Source organism: Prionailurus viverrinus, chromosome E3, assembly GCF_022837055.1.
Source record: "Prionailurus viverrinus isolate Anna chromosome E3, UM_Priviv_1.0, whole genome shotgun sequence".
NCBI classification, from domain to species: domain Eukaryota; kingdom Metazoa; phylum Chordata; class Mammalia; order Carnivora; family Felidae; genus Prionailurus; species Prionailurus viverrinus.
This window is the reverse complement of record NC_062576.1, coordinates 5,264,874-5,272,340: the sequence shown is the minus strand read 5'-3', so window position 1 is coordinate 5,272,340 and position 7,467 is coordinate 5,264,874. Positions and strand designations below refer to the sequence as shown.

The following is a 7,467-nucleotide window of genomic DNA, read 5'->3' as shown; positions in this document are numbered from 1 at the left end:
GAGCTGGGGGAGGGGCAGGGAGAGAGAGAGACACAGAATCCGAAGCAGGCTCCAGGCTCTGAGCTGTCAGCACAGAGCCCAACCTGGGGTTTGAACTCAAGAATCACGAGATCATAACCTGAGCCGAAGTCGGACGGTTAACCTGAGCCACTCAGACACCCCCACGATATTTTTAATGGAATATCTAGAATACATAAATATCTCTCCAAATTCAACAGTAAAAGAACAATCAACACAATAAAAACAAACCAAAAAGTATCTCATTTAAAAATGGATAAAAGCCATGCACAGATATTTCACCCAAAAGGATATACAGATGGCAAATGAGCACATGAAAAGGTGTTTTACTATCATTAACCAATAAGGAAATGTAAATGAAAACCATAATGAGAAATATGTCACTGGCTAAAATTAAAAATAGTGACAATACCACATACTGTCAATGATGAGGAAAGACTGGACCACTCACGCGTTGCTGGTGGGAATGTAAAATGGCCAGCCATTCTGGAAAAGCAGTCTGGTAGTTTCTTAAAAAACTAAATACGCACTTACCATGTGACCCAACAATTGCACTTCGAGGCATTTATCCCGGAGAAATGGAAATGTGTGTCCCTATAACAACCCGTACATGGCTGGGGCACCTGGGGGGTTCAGTCAGTTGAGCGTCTGACTCTTGATTTTGGCTCAGGTCATGATCCCAGGGTCGTGGAATCAAGCCCCATATTGGGCTCCGAGCTGAGTGTGGAGCCTGCTTAAGATTCTCTGTCTCTCTCCCTCTGCCCGTTTCCCCAGCTCGTGCACTCTCTCTCTAAAAAAAAGAAAAAAAAATTTTTTAATTTAAAAACCTGTGCATGGGTGTTCATAGCAGCTCTATCTGTAATAGCTCAAACTGGAAACCACACAATGTCCTTGAACAGGTGTATGGTTAAACGATCTTTGGTTTATCTATACCATGGAACCCTATACATCAATAAAAAGAATCAACTATTAATACAATGCAACAACTCAGATAAATCTCCAGGAAATTATGCCAAATGAAAAAAGTCACTCTCAAAAAGTTACATGCTATATTAGGAAAACAGATTAGGGCTAGTGGTTGCCAGGGACTGTGGGCAGAGAGAAAGGTAGGTGTGCCTAGAAAAATAATAACACAAGAGACCCTTGCAGTGATGAAGCAATTCTGTGTTAATTGTTACAGGGTATACATGAGTCTACATATGCGATAAAGTTGCACACACACACACACACACACACACACACAAATGAGTAAAACTGGTGAAATCTGAATTGACTCTATACATTATATCAATGCCAATTTCTTGATAACATATTAGTACATGTATATATGTAACATATATGTGACATATATATTACATATAAATATGAAAATATTTAATGTAATATTTAATATGTAAATGTGTAATATATATGTTACATACAATACTATATGTGGTACTATAGCTATATGAGATGTTTCCATTGGGCCCAACAGGATGAAAGGTATAGGGGACCTCCCTATACAATTTTTTATAACTCCCTGTGAATCTATAATTATTTTTTTAAGTTTGCTTATTTATTTTGAGAGAGCCCACCACGGGCTCGATCCCATGTACCGTGAGATCATGACCTGAGCTGAATCAAGAGTTGGACGTTCAACCAACTAAGTCACCTAGGCATCCCTCTATAATGATTCCATTATATTAACAAATCCTACTTTCACCAAAACTTTTAAACTATTTCTTTCATTTTCATTTAACACATATATATGTATTTTTTTTATTTTAGAGAGAGAGGGGGAGCGCATGAACCAGGGAGAGGGGCAGGGGGAGAAAAAGAATCGTCAGCAGGTTCCGTGCTGAGCGTGGGGCTCAATCCCACGACCTTGGAATCATGACCTGAGCCGAAATCAAGAGTCAGAGGCTCAACCAACTGAGCCACTCAGGCGCCCCTTAACATATATTTTATGGTGATGGCTTCTTTGGGACTTTAATGAATTATTTCAAACATATTTTTCAACGTGATAGGTCAAGAAAGTTCCATCATCCAATCTGCTATATTTTTATTGGCTAACTCAGGACAGTTGTACATATCACTGTTTCACAAAGTCTTGTCCATAAACCACCTTGGGGCATGAAAAGATGCAGATTCCACCCAGCCTTTCTAAATTGGGCTATCTGGGGATAGGACCTGGCCATCTGCATGGCTATTAAATATTTCCAGTGACTCTTGTGGTCATTCTAGCTTGAGAAGCACTGATACATACAGTGTATGCAACTGAAGTCGGAGAAAGTTGCAAACAAAACAAACATTTTGCATGGCTTGGAATAAAATACTAGGGAGTCGACGAAAGAAACAGTGACCTTATTTTCTGATGTTGAAGAAGAGAACAACGTTTTCCAAATGTCAAGCATAAAAATGAATCCTAGGAGAATAAAAGTCCCCAAAGGATATTCATTTACAAACTCCAGATCTAGGAACTTCAGTGAAATTCACGTGCATTCATTGAATTTCATGTCCGGAAAGAGCCCAAATGTACATCACCTGAATGGACAAACAGATTGCGGTATGTCCATACAAAGGAATACCAGTCAGTAATAAAGAGAAAAGTAGTGATACATGCTACGGTGTGGATGAACCTCGAAAACACGCTAGATGAAAGAGGCCAGTCACAAAAGGTCACATATAATATGATTCCATTTACATGAAATATCCAGGATAAGTAAATCCATAAAAAAGAATGCAGAGTGGCAGCTGCCAGCAGGGAGGAAGGAACGGGGAACAACTGCTTAGTGCGTACGAGTTTCCTTTTGGGTGATGAAAACGTTTTAGAACTAGATAGAGGTGGTGTTTGCACGACATCACGGATGTGCTAAATTACCATTGAATTGTTTACTGTACAATGGTTCATTTTTTAGGGGCGCCAGGGTGGCTCAGTTGGTTAAGCCTCCGACTTCGGCTCAGGTCATGATCTCATGGTTTGTGGGTTCGAGCCCCACATTGGGCTCTGTGCTGACAGCTCAGAGCCTGGAGCCCGCTTCCGATTCTGTGTCTCCCTCTCTCTCTGCCCTCCCCCACTCGCACTCTGTCTCTCCCTCTCTCAAAAATAAAGCGTTAAAAAAAATTTTTTTTTAAAGAACACAAGTGCCATTTTAGATAGTTTTCAGGTCTCCCAGCATGCCTCAAACTTACTGTCCAAATAAACTCAGTGGACCTTCTTTCAGCCCATTTGCGAGTTGTCCGCGATCTTCAATACCACCGGTGGCCATAGCTTCGAAGGGACGGGGCTGGGCCACCCGCCCAGGCAGCCTCATGTGAGAACCCACACACTTACCCCAGTAAGCACTCAGATGTCATTGGTTGACCAACTACATAAGCTTACTATTTTCATCTTTTAAATCTTTCTGTACAGAATGTACTCACTGCACATCTTCTGATTCTCATCCTTGACTATTTGCCATGGATCTTCCCCTCATGATAGTTTCTCTTTAACCACCAATGCTGGTGATCATGCCAATAACCAGATCTGAACTTTACCCCTAAAGAATAATCCTTCCCAGCACCCCAAGTGGGCACATGTGCGCTTAGAATTAGCAAGTATGAGGCTGAAAATTAGTTGTTGTGGGGTTTTTCTGTTTTTGTTTGTTTTTTTAAGAGAGAGAGGGGGGCGCCTGAGTGGCTCAGTTGGTTGAGCGTCTGACTTTGGCTCAGGTCATGATCTTGCGGTCTGTGAGTTCAAGCCCCGCGTCGGGCTCTGTGCTGATGGCTCAGAGCCTGGAGCCTGCTTCGGATTCTGTATCTCCCTCTCTCTCTGACCCTCCCCCGCTCATGCTCTGTCTCTCTCTCTCTGTCAAAAATAAATAAAAAACATTAAAAAATTAAAAAAAAATAAGAGAGAGAGAGCACAAGTGGGGGAGGGGAGCAGAGAGAGAGAGAGAGAGAGAATCCCAGGCACGCTCCAGGCTCAGTGCAGAGCCCGACGCGGGGCTCAGTCTCACAACCCTGGGATCATGACCTGAGCTGAAATCAAGAGTCGGAGGCTCAACTTACTGAGCCACCCAGGCGCCCCACCTACAACCCTTTGAAGACAAAGTCTGCTTCTGGGCCTGTGGCTGCTGGGGTTGAGGGAGGCTAAGACCTGGACCCCTAAAACTGTAAGGAGGACCTGTGGATCAATTGATTCCCAAAGATGCAGAAACCAATGAAACCCACTGAGATAAACCAGGGATGTACGGGTTGACCCGAAAGAGTTGAGCAGACTCCCTCCTTCCTTCCTTCCTTCCTTCCTCCCTCCCTCCCTCCCTTTTTTCTTTTTTTTTTTTTTTTTTTTTTTTTGCTTAGGTTAAGCAGGATTTATTTTCATTTGTAAGAGAACCCTCTTGCAACAGGTTTATTCAATTCTCCTAAAAATGGTGGCATTTTCTCAGAAGCAGCCGTTACATACACGGAATATAGGATTCGGCCTAAAACTGTGGGCCCTACCTAGGTGGCTTTATTATTCTGCACATGATTGCGATGAAAGATGGGGATATTCTTCACACGTCCAAGCAAAATCCAGTGTAACATGCTTGTTCTTACCACGCCCCTAAAAACAGCCATCTGAGAGTAAACGGGCAGAGTTACATCACCCAGGGAAGCTGTAGGTCTCAATGCACGCACCAACAAATCTGCGTGGACGGCTTCTGCACCCCACTTTTACAGAATTTATTTTACACCTGTTGTGCCAAACAGCATTTTGAGAGAGAGAGAGATGGCGTTAGCTGGGGAGTGGTAAAGACAGAGGGAGACAGAGGATCCGAAGCGGGCTCTGTACTGACAGCAGAGAGCCCCACACGGGGCTCAAACTCACAAACCATGACATCATGACCTGAGCCGAAGTTGGACGCTTAACCGACTGAGCCACCCGGGCGCCCCAGCAGACAACTCATTTTAACAAACAAATTAAAGAACACTTCTCAGCAGACATGACTGCCCAAAGTTGTTTATTAGGTGAGAATTTTACAAACAGTACTTACATTATGGGTAACGGTAATTATATGTCCCTGGCGAGAAGCACCAAGGTGTGTTGGGACTTGTGACCGTGTTCCGCCCTGTGGATGTCAGCCCTCGGTCTCCCTGTGCTTGTGCGCTGGTTTGGTGATCCACTGGGCGTCAGGGTTTCTTCCGGTAGCTTTATGGAATGGATCAACGGGAATAACCTCAGGAGAATTTGTACGTGGAATCTTAGCCAACCCAGCAGGAATTCAAGACTGCCAGAGCCCCGACAGTGGTGTCCAGCTCTCTCCTCTGCGACTCTAGCTGGTTGACACCACGGTGGACATGATGGGCGGGCTTGCCGTAGGCGACACCCTTCGGCACTGGGCGTTTGCGGCCACCACATTGCACACAAATCCGACACGTGACATAAGCTTGGTTGGCCTTGTACCCCAGTCTGCATGCTGGGTTGGGCGGAGGGGGGGTCCTGTGGAGCGCAGAGAGCTGCCAACATTGTATCACGGGGTGCTGGGGTGGCTCAGTTGGGTGAGCATCCGACTTCAGCTCAGGTCCTGATCTTGAAGTTCATGAGTTCGAGCCCCACATCGGGCATGCTGCTCTCAGGGCAGAGCCCGCTTCAGACCTTCTGCACCTTCTCTCTCTGTCCCTCCCCCCCTTGTGCTTTCTCTCTCAAAAATAAATAAAACATTAAAAATTAAAAAAAAAAAAGCACACATTACATCAGACTGCTGCTTCCTCCATAGTCCTGGATGTACCTGTAGGCACCCATCCTGGCTTACCTTTGAGCTCATGACTAGCACCGGATGGAAAGGAAAGAGCTTTTCTCCCCAGCAGACTACTGCTTTAACTTAAATTTTGGTGATGTATTTTGGGATCAGGTATATGCTGTTTATCGTTGACAAAGGTAAGCTTTTTGTTTGTTTGTTTATTTGTTTAAAGAAATCTTGGTTACAGTAAAGACCACTATCCATGGATGTCCAGAGTAATCCTTGATTTTTCTTCTTTCCTTCTCTTACCCCAGAAAGGTTCATTGAACAGAAGCGCCTGCATTTCCCAGATTCAAGCTATTTAACAAGTGGCTATTTTTGCTAATCTTTTGGATTAGTCTTTATAACTGCCAGAGAAACAGCGCCTTAAAAAGGAAATGTTTCTGCCTTAGAACTTATACTCAGTTTAAAATAGTCATGATCAGTTTTAAAAAAATAATGCCAGGCAAGTACCCAAAAGATTTACCTCAAAACTGGTCCAGCCAGCTAAAAATAACCTCTAAACAAATACTAATGAAACCTGGACAACACCCCACGGAAGAAACCAGAGCCAATAGGTCTTAGAGAAGCAAGAACCTCTGTGCCGAAGGACAGACCAGCTCTTGGCTTAGTTTGACCTGGTGCAAGAATCAAAAGCGGATGTAAGATACCAAAAGCAAAGGCGAGGAAAGCAAAAATAGACTACATCACACTAAAAATGTTCTGCAAAGTAAAGGGAACCATCAACAACATGAAAAGTCAACCTATGGAATGGGAAAGGGTCTTTGCAAACCACCCATGTGATAATACGTCAGTATCCAAAAGCTACAAAGAATTCACACAACTCAAAGGGAAAACAAATAAATCCAATTCAAAACTGGGCAAAAGAAACTGAAGAGCCATTTTTTGCCAAGAAGACATACCAGTGGCCAACAGGTACGTGAAAAGGCACTCAACATCACTCATCATCAGGGGAATGCAAACCAGGACCACAGTGAGACATCACTTCACACCTACCACATTGGCTGTCATCGAAAGGACAAGAGACGGGGTGGCTGGGTGGCTCAGTCAGTTATGCGTCTGACTTCGGCTCAGGTCATGATCTCACAGTTTGTGGGTTTAAGACCCGCGTCCAGCTCTGTGCTGACAGCCTGGAGCCTGCTTCAGATTCTGTCTCTCCCTCTCTCTCTCTGCCTCTCCCCCACCCATGCTCTGTCTCTCTCTGTCTCTCAAAAATAAATGTTAAAAAATTTTTAATAAAAAATTTTTTTAAAAAAAACAAGAGACAACAAGAATAAGCATTAGCAAGAATGAGGATAAAAGGGAACCTTCCTGCACTGTTTGCGGGAATGTAAATTGGTGCAGCTACTAAGAAAAACAGTATGGAGATTCCTCAAAAGACTAAAATAGAACCACCATATGATCCGGCACTCCCACTGCTGGGTATACATCCAAAGGAAATATAAACAGGATATTGAAGAGATACCTACACTCCTGTGCTCAAAGCAGCATTATTTACAATAGCCAAGATCTGAAAGCAACCTAAGCGTCTATCAACGGATGAATGGATAAAGAAGATGTGGTGTGTATATCTATGACAAGATTATTCAGCCATGAGAAAGAAGGAAAGTCTGTCTTTTGTAATAACATGCATGGTGCTTGAGGGCATTATGCTGAGTGAAATAAGCCAGATAGAGAAAGACAAATACTGCGTGGTATCATTTTTATG

The 7,467-nt window shown here is 43.5% G+C and overlaps 1 pseudogene; it reads right to left on the bottom strand.

The window, feature by feature from the left end:
* Positions 1-5,013: 5,013 nt before the first annotated feature.
* Positions 5,014-5,761, bottom strand: LOC125154661 (60S ribosomal protein L15-like; annotated as a pseudogene).
* Between the last annotated feature and the right edge of the window lie 1,706 nt (positions 5,762-7,467).